Consider the following 8,498-nt stretch of genomic DNA (forward strand, 5'->3'; position numbering starts at 1 on the left):
GGGAAAGAGAGAGGGAGAGGGCGATGGAGTGTGCGTCCACCGGCGAGGAGGGGTGGCCTTTTATAGCCGCCGGGGGGAGGCAGGCGTGCGTGTACGCGTGGCGGGAGGGGAACGGCGAGTCACCGGACCATTACTACGCCGCCCGTGGGGAATCAGCGGAAGGCTGACCGGTGGCAGCCTTGGGCATTGATTCCCCGCGGGAAATTGAGGCAATGAGGACGACGATGAGCCGGGGTCGCTGACTCGGCGGGCCCGCCATTATTTCGCGCCAAAAACATTTTCCTTGGCGCCCCCGAACGCCCCCCAGCGCGTCAGGTTCGGTCAGGGTCTGCCGGCACTAATTTCGGGCATAACCGGCGAAAAATTGGCTTCTGAGGGCGTGACTGGGCCGTTTTTCCGGCGCCGACGCTTAAAAAGGGTCTTGAGAGGTCTGTTGGGGGTGCGGCTGAAGATGCTCTGAGCAACAAGTGACACAATATGCAAAGGTGTTGCTTGTCCGCCTGCGATCCAGCCCAGCTGTTGCGAGGGAGGAAGAGAATGGGATTCAACACACATCGATTATGCTCGAGGCTGCAGAGTTATACATGGCGCTGGCCACAGCCGAGCGGGATCGTGGGTGTGCCACTACCGAGCGACGTGCAGCACTACTCAACAAAACTGTTGCACGGTCAAAGCTACCTAAGCCGTATACAATACAAGAATACAGACTCCATAACTACCCTGGCTAACACCCCCCACGCAGTCGTGACGTCGGTGGCGGCGACGAAAAGACTGGACCGGAAGTTGGAGAAGACCTCGGACGGCAGCCCTTTCATCATGATATCCGCGAGCTGCTGCCGTGTGGGGATGTGAAGGACCCATAATTCGCCAAGCGCCACACGCTCGCGAACGAAGAGAATATCCAGCTCGACGTGCTTCGTCCGGCGATGATGTATGGGGTTGGCAGACAGGTAGACGGCGGAGACGTTATCGCAATACACCAGCGTGGCCTTGTCGATGGGAGAGAACAGCTCACCAAACACACTCGGCGACGGCGTTCGCGATGCCACGGTACTCGGCCTCGGCACTGGAGCGTGAGACGATTGCCTGACGCTTCGAAGACCAAGAGACGAGGGCGTCGCCGAGGTAGACGCAGAAGTCGGAGGTGGAGCGCCTGGTGTCAGGGCAACCGGCCCAGTCGACATCCGTGAACGCTCGCAGGTCCAGCACACGCGACGCGCGAAGATGAAGACCGAGCGCGGGCGTGCCGCGCACGTACCGGAGCACACACTTGATCAACCCGAGATGGCACTCGCGGGGATCGTGCATGTGCAAGAAGATCTGCTGGACGGCATATGCGATCTCCGGACGCGTGATCGTCAGGTACTGAAGGGCGCCGGCGATGCTGCGGTAGCAGTCCCAACCAAACCATCAAGCGGTCTCTGACAAAAGAGCGCCTAAAATTCTGAACAATAAGCATTAAGCAGGTTAAAAACTTCTGAAGGAAAAACAATTATAGAAACCGACTCCAATTGATTGATAAATTTTAAGAATACAACCATCTAGTTTACACAATGTCAGCAGGAACGGCCGCTCATCTTGACTCGAACGTCACATGGACTTTCACAATCTAACAATGAAAGGAAACAGGTCAAGGAATTGAGTAGAAGAGGAAAAAAAAGGCATCCATACTGCCACTAACCTCCACATCCAGATCCATGGCCCTCTATCCTCACAGCATAATGCCAAGCATATCACATTTGCCTCCTCTATCTCTGCTTGTCCTCCTCGACAGAGAGAAACCACTTCCCTTCCCCTATGCCAAGTAATATCATTACAAATAGGATCAGAACGGGACTTGAAACTACAGGGGTTGGAGAAGGTGAAGGGAAGGGGAATTATACCAGGCATTGGCCTTCTGGGAGCTGGATCAGCAAAGGGTCTAAAGGGTCGCAGTTAAGGGACGGTGCTAACGGCGACAACAACCATGGGTGCTTGTTCCAATGGAACCTCTCTTCAGCTGCTGCTAGGGAGTCTCGTGGAGTAGCAGGCTGAGCAGCTCATCCTGGACGGCAGCAACAACGCTGTGGACGGCTCGACCAAACAGCGAACGTGTCGCCACCCACCGATCCAGCTGCGAGACGACGAAGGAATCAGGAACATGTAAGTGAAAATAATGTGGTTATCCCTGGAGCCCTAGGAATAATCTAAGTGAAATAGGAGATAGTGTGTGATTAGCATATGCTTAAAGAAAACATCCTCGATAAAAACAACAAGGCAGCAGTAGTTTATTTTATAAGTTTATGAACATTTGTTTTCTATCATGATTTGTCCAATGGAAGCAATGCGGAATTTAAACCTATTCATGGTAGCGGTCGTCGTCTCCTAATAAGGTGCCAGACAATCAGGAAAACCTACAATATTGAAGGTTAAACCTTCTGTCATATTCCTCTAAAGTTAATCCAATGTCATTATCATTTTGATATATTCAATTATTTTATAATTATCTTAAGACACAACATATTTTCCCGGCCGGCTTCGACAATACATTACTTAGGAGCTATAAAACAGTATTCAACCAGAGGAGAAAAAATGTTACAGTCAAATCGTCGGCCTCGCTACATAAATTGGTTCATGGCTAAAAGAACAATATCACATCATTTGGGCCACATATTATGCACAGATGGACATATACACACAATATTGAGTAGAAATCAACAATTTAGATGCAAGGAGAATATACATAAGGTTCAATATGTAACATCAAGATTCAGTAAAGAGCGGAACATATATAGATGTGATTCTTTAAGGGCGCGTGTGTGTATTTTTTGTGGTTTGTGATTAGCTTAATGCTAACTAAAATAATAAAACATGCTGCTTTACAACCTGTATCAAACGAACACCCTGGGATCAATAGCTAACGTAAATTAACATAACACCAGAAGACTGTGAAACAGACCTGTTGATGTGTCAAACCGTAACTAAACTTGTTTTGTATGAAGCAATAATTATCCTGTACTGCATCTTCAAATTCACTTTCCATCAAAGGCTTGCAAAACCAAATCCTTAAGCATTTATGTATTTAGTGAACACAGCAGGAAAAGTATTAGTTTGTCTCCCATAATATGCCAGGAAGGGCAAATTTCAAAGCATTACAGAAAATTGCTGACAGTTTCCTTTTACCATCTGAAAGGTACAAATTAGCGTGAAATATGGAATAAGTGGAGGATAGATGCTCCAGTTGTGTTATTAACGACATGTCACTGACAAATTTCATAGACCCTGGAATAAATGGATAGATAACTATGCTTGGTATGTCTAAAACATATTCATACCAGATAAGGATACCAAAACACTGACGATGCATATGCATCAGGAATGATATTCATGGCTCCATCTGAAGTTGCTTCAAATACCCCATGAAGCTTACAGTGCTCAACATCGTACAGGAATAGTGTCGTGCCAGATTTAACTCTATGTATAAAATCAGTACACTTAGACGAAAGGTCAAAAAGTTTCTGTGGAAGCACTACTTCTTGGTCAGATGGTTGCACAGAAAAATTCCTCCATCATAGGCTGGAACATTCATACTCTGTACCTTCCCCATCAAAAAATTCAATGGTTTTCTTTGATACCATGAAACAATCAAAACGAAAAAGGGCCAGGAGATAAAACTTAACTCAAATCCAAAGAGAAGAATCTAGAACATGCTTTTTAAGAACATGCTTTCTGGCAGGCGCAGTTATATATTGTACATAACTGTAAGATAAGACAACAATGTGATGGTATGAAGCCAATCATCAAGGTCTGAACGCATCTGCAAGTATTACAATTCTTAAGTTGCCTTCATAAGCTTTGATGCGCAGGTCAGAAAACCATATTCCATAATAAGTTGACGAATGTGAATGTAGAAATATGTTAGAAAGGCTCATTTGTCAATGATGTTGGATAGAACCAGGGGTTCAAAAACCAGCAGCCAGCACCGCTGGATTGCCGCTGGTTTTCTCTTAAACAAATAGGTCCTTCTTTCAAAATGTCTTACAGTAATCTCCAGTACATCGTATTAACTTGAATAAGAGAGGAACAAACATTATTTTCTCTCTTTTGCAGAACTCAGTCATGGTATAAGCAGAAGTCTAGAAACCACAAGTTATAGGAGGCGTATTAAGATAACGAACCAAGTTCTACCAATCACGTGATTGCAGATGAAGTGAACAACAGGTCCATTCTTTATAATACTTATTGGTATGAGCTAAATATAGGGCCATACAATACAAAATAAGCTGGCGGGTTTACATAAAAAAATTGAACAATAGAGAGTGGAGAATAATTACTGAGTACTGACCCTTCTTTGCATATTGCCTCATAGAACTGGCGGAAGTGCATGCAGGCGAGCTTCACTTTCTGAGAACCAACATTGAAATATGCAGAAAAAGCGCTGATCAGGAAATTAGAAATTTATAAAACTATTTAACTTTGTGCATGATGATACTTGATACACATAAGCAATGCCAAAAAATATGCTAAGAGCATCGGAAGCAAGTCAACAAATAAATTGACAAAACGATAAAGTTTTCCTTCCCAGGCCATAAACCCATTGGCAGGAAAACTGATAATTTCATTACTAAACTTGACTCTTCTACATATGGATATAGGGCAGGGCAAACAACTTAAAACGCGTGCCCATGGCGTAGACACTGACACATCTGAATAGAAACATCAATGCCGTGGACTGAGTAGAAAAACTGACATTAGGGTCATGTAGAATAGCAGATCATTAATAGCAGAAATTTTGCAAAACAACATTTTTTCCCCTTACCAAGCTACAGTAATGCTATTGGCTGAATAGTAGATTCGATAGTACCAGAAATGTTTGCAAAATGACACGAACGACATGCCCACTGCGTCGACACACCTGAATAGAAACAACATCAATACCATTGACAGACAAAAAACCTACCATTGGTGTTACAAAGAATAGCAGATCATTAACACCAGAACTGCTTGCAAACTGATAAAAGTTTACCTTGCCGGCCCATAAGGTTGCCATTGGCAGGAGTAGACAGCTCCATTGCACGAAACACAGCTAAACTCAGCTCTCCTACTTATGGCTATACAACAACAGCAAACAATAGAAACCGCATGCCCATGACGTACACACACCGCACCAACGTATCCGAATAGAACAACACCGGTGTTGACGATAGACCAGAAAAAACACCAATGAGTTACACGGAACAACAGAAATGTTCGCAAAATCATACATATTTCCTCGCCAGGCCAGGATATTGCCGTTGACAGCAACACCGATAAATAAGGATTGACCAGTAGCTTTTTTCCAAACCGGAAGGAACAAAGTCTCACTTCTCACCAAACGGAATGGAGACCACATCCGGTCATTATTTTGATCTCTAGATTTCATCTATTTGAGATTTTCATTCCCTCCATTTGAGAACATATACATTCCGTTAAAAAAAAATCTGTTTAGGATCAAGTGTTCCCATGTAGCTTTATGTCCATGTTTCTCTTAAATTAAATGTATTAGAAACAATCATCAAGATGATAAAAGGAGAAATAAATGGTTTCTCACCACAAAACGACTGCGGTTCTAGGTAAGGCGCTTCACAGAAATGGAAGAAAACAATATCACATAGACTTCTTTTCACCTATAAAGGTCTTAATCTTACCTGTCATGTAGTCTAATGGAGAAGTTGCTTCTGTCTAGTCTAATGGAGAAGTTGCTTCTGTCACCGCTCGTTGGTCGTGTGCCTGATAATTCCTCCCAGATTGATGTGCATCCACTATAAATCCTTCGTCGGATGAAGAAACTAGCAACAAAAGATCCCCATAAAATCAGTAATTAGCTATTCGACTACATTAAGATGAAGGCATGAAGCTAATTAATGTCTGCTTATTGGGCCTATGCGGCAGGGTCGTTGCCCTAAATCATGTGTGGCATCATGCAAGACGACGTTAAGCATCCCACAGCGAGTGGTTTGGCGACATGGCATAGTACGGGGAGGTTTCTGGGAGGAGCGAGGTGAGATGGCCACTGCCGCTGAAAGAGTGGGGATGATGCCAGAGTTTGACAAAATACCAAATTTGCAATTCACGTGTATCGGTTATCATCAGACTGTGAGACAGAGGATGCCGCATAACCGAGCCACGACAAACATGCAGAAGGGGAACCATATGTGAAAAATGATGGAAGGAAAAGATGTAATGGTAAAAGACATATAGTATCTTCATATATGGAAAATTATGAAAGGAAAAAAATGTAATGGTATTCTACAGGGATGTGTTGTTCCTTGCACCTTGAGATAAAATTGTTTCTATCAGCAGCACGACTGCATCTTGCAAGAACATGTAGTCTCTCTTCTCTGTTTTGTCTTCTATGTTCTATGAACACATAAACAAAACGAATATTAGAGGAAATATGAATTGTCTGGTCGCCTAAGAAAGTGCACCAGATTAAACTGTATAGATAGTATAATAAATGTTAGCTTAGTGCATTGACCAACGGCTAGGAGACCAAATCATAATAACCTAGGCAGACCAAACCAAACAACAGAGGCCAATGAACATGTCATTCTTCCTATTCTCTTTCAGAAGCATCAATCCAACACAAACAAACCGAACCCTTTGTTTTTTCACATGTCACTCGACAAAGAACATCATTTCCCAGCAAGTAAACATGAAGGTGCCATGTAAAAACACAAGACTAAACAGACATGAGCCAAGTGGACCAATCCAAATGCACCAGACCGATCCAAAAGGCACATGTCCTGCTGCATTCACCTCTTCCTGGAAGCTCACTACAATCCTAGAGAAATATCCCAACCCTAGCAATTTTCAAACAACTAAGAAAAAGCACACACCTGTTAGGCACACACCATTGCAAGCCTCCTCGTTGCCGGCCTGCGTCACTGCCAAGGAGAGGAGAATATGTGTCTCTGGTCACTTTCCTTTCCGGTCTCCTGGTCCAATTGCGCAAAGACAAACAGATGAGGAACATGCACATGCTAGGAAGGGAACCGCAGAAAGCAAAGGGATGGGCACCTGAGCCACGACGGCGAGGCAACCACGGCGACAACGGCGTCCATATCAAATCCAAGATCGAAAGGGAGAAAGGGATGAAGAGAGGACGTGGTCGGACTGGCTGCCATCTTTCGACCTCGCTCCTCCTCCTCAAATCGCGCTACCACTATAAGCTAACGCACCTAATGCCAAAAGTAGACTATTGTAACAGACTGGATTCATCACATGCGAACAACTATGCACCAAATTGCCCAAATTACTGATGATCAGGTCTTCACTTTTCTTCCTGTGTACGGAAGTAGATTAATTTTGCGTCTGGGCATGAGAAAGTAAGATGCATCATACATACGTCGCCATTCATGCATTTCCAATTTGATGGAGGCGACTTCTTCTCCTAAATTAGCAACTTCTGGGGACAATCAAAGGATCCTTTTAACGTATGATTCAGTTGAACAATAAGCAAACGTGGAAAGGGGACAACATGGAGTGGAGGAGAAGTTTGGGAGGAGGGAGGAGGGAGGAGGGACCTGGGCGACGGCATCTGGGTCATCCTTGCAGGAGGCGAGGACGGGGTGCGCAGGATCTCGTCGAAGGAGGCGCCCTCGGGGACGCCAAGCAGCTCGAGCTCGGCCATGGCTGCCACCTCGCCCGGATCCGGATCCGGAGCGCCCTTCGGCCCCTCGACGCTCAGCAATAGGAGCTCTGCTCGCCGCCGGGCCTCACGGGAATGGTCGCCGCCCCGCCGTCTCCGGATCTTGACCCGCCACTCCCCCTGTGCGCACTCCTCTTATGGCGGCGAGAGAGCGAGCGGATGAGACCTCTGTCATCTCCGCGGCCGACACACCTCTAGCTGGGCCGTGAGGTACGGCGATGGCGCCACAGGAAGCTCGACCACCTCGTCATCTCCGTGGCTCGCACCGCTCCTCCTCTGCCTGGTCCCGACGGGGAGGAAAACAGAGCACACAGGAGAGGTCGTGGCTTGCGCTGCAGAAGGGGAGGACGAAGGAGGAAAAACGCGGGATGGAGATGGCGCTCCTCACGTCGACGGCGGCGCGGAGAGATGCGAGGGAGAGAGAGAGAGACGTGAAAGGAGAGAGGGGTGACCTAGGTCTCACCCGACTGGGGATGAAGCAATGAATCGGGGGAAACCGCGTGGCAAGGGGTAGGTGAAAGTCAAACTTTGCCAACTTTGACAAGTGTATAAAAAAACTGTCTACTTCTACAATACCAAACATTTACATTCTGAAAATATAACTCAGGATGTATCCAATGACGTGCATTTGGTATTCTAGATGTACCTGCTTTTCTCTATAAATATGGTCAAAGTTTGTAATGTTTGATTTTTACAAAAATCTATAGGCACTACATTATAGAACTGAGGGAGTATTATTTGACAGCCAGATGCATCGGAAGTGTTGAGTATATGTGTTGTGCATATTGTGTATTGGACCCACCTCCTAGTTTCCTTGTATAGTTGAAGT

General features: G+C 45.5%; 1 long non-coding RNA gene across 11 annotated transcripts; it reads right to left on the reverse strand.

Moving 5' to 3' along the window:
- Positions 1-538: 538 nt before the first annotated feature.
- On the reverse strand, positions 539-8,151 carry LOC123138795 (uncharacterized). 11 transcript variants are annotated; one of them, XR_006469332.1, is made up of 11 exons: positions 7,545-8,151; positions 7,367-7,426; positions 7,039-7,199; positions 6,858-6,956; positions 6,294-6,378; positions 5,006-5,807; positions 4,799-4,894; positions 1,884-4,383; positions 1,682-1,795; positions 1,539-1,609; positions 539-1,444 (listed from the first exon to the last, which is right to left on the reverse strand). It is a non-coding gene; the product is annotated as an uncharacterized lncRNA (long non-coding RNA). The 11 variants fall into 11 exon arrangements; XR_006469330.1 differs by having other exon boundaries at positions 1,884-3,796; positions 4,325-4,383; positions 4,844-5,807; XR_006469327.1 differs by having other exon boundaries at positions 1,884-3,796; positions 4,325-4,383; positions 4,799-5,807.
- Between the last annotated feature and the right edge of the window lie 347 nt (positions 8,152-8,498).

The sequence above is a fragment of the Triticum aestivum genome, chromosome 6B (assembly GCF_018294505.1).
Source record: "Triticum aestivum cultivar Chinese Spring chromosome 6B, IWGSC CS RefSeq v2.1, whole genome shotgun sequence".
NCBI lineage: Eukaryota > Viridiplantae > Streptophyta > Magnoliopsida > Poales > Poaceae > Triticum > Triticum aestivum.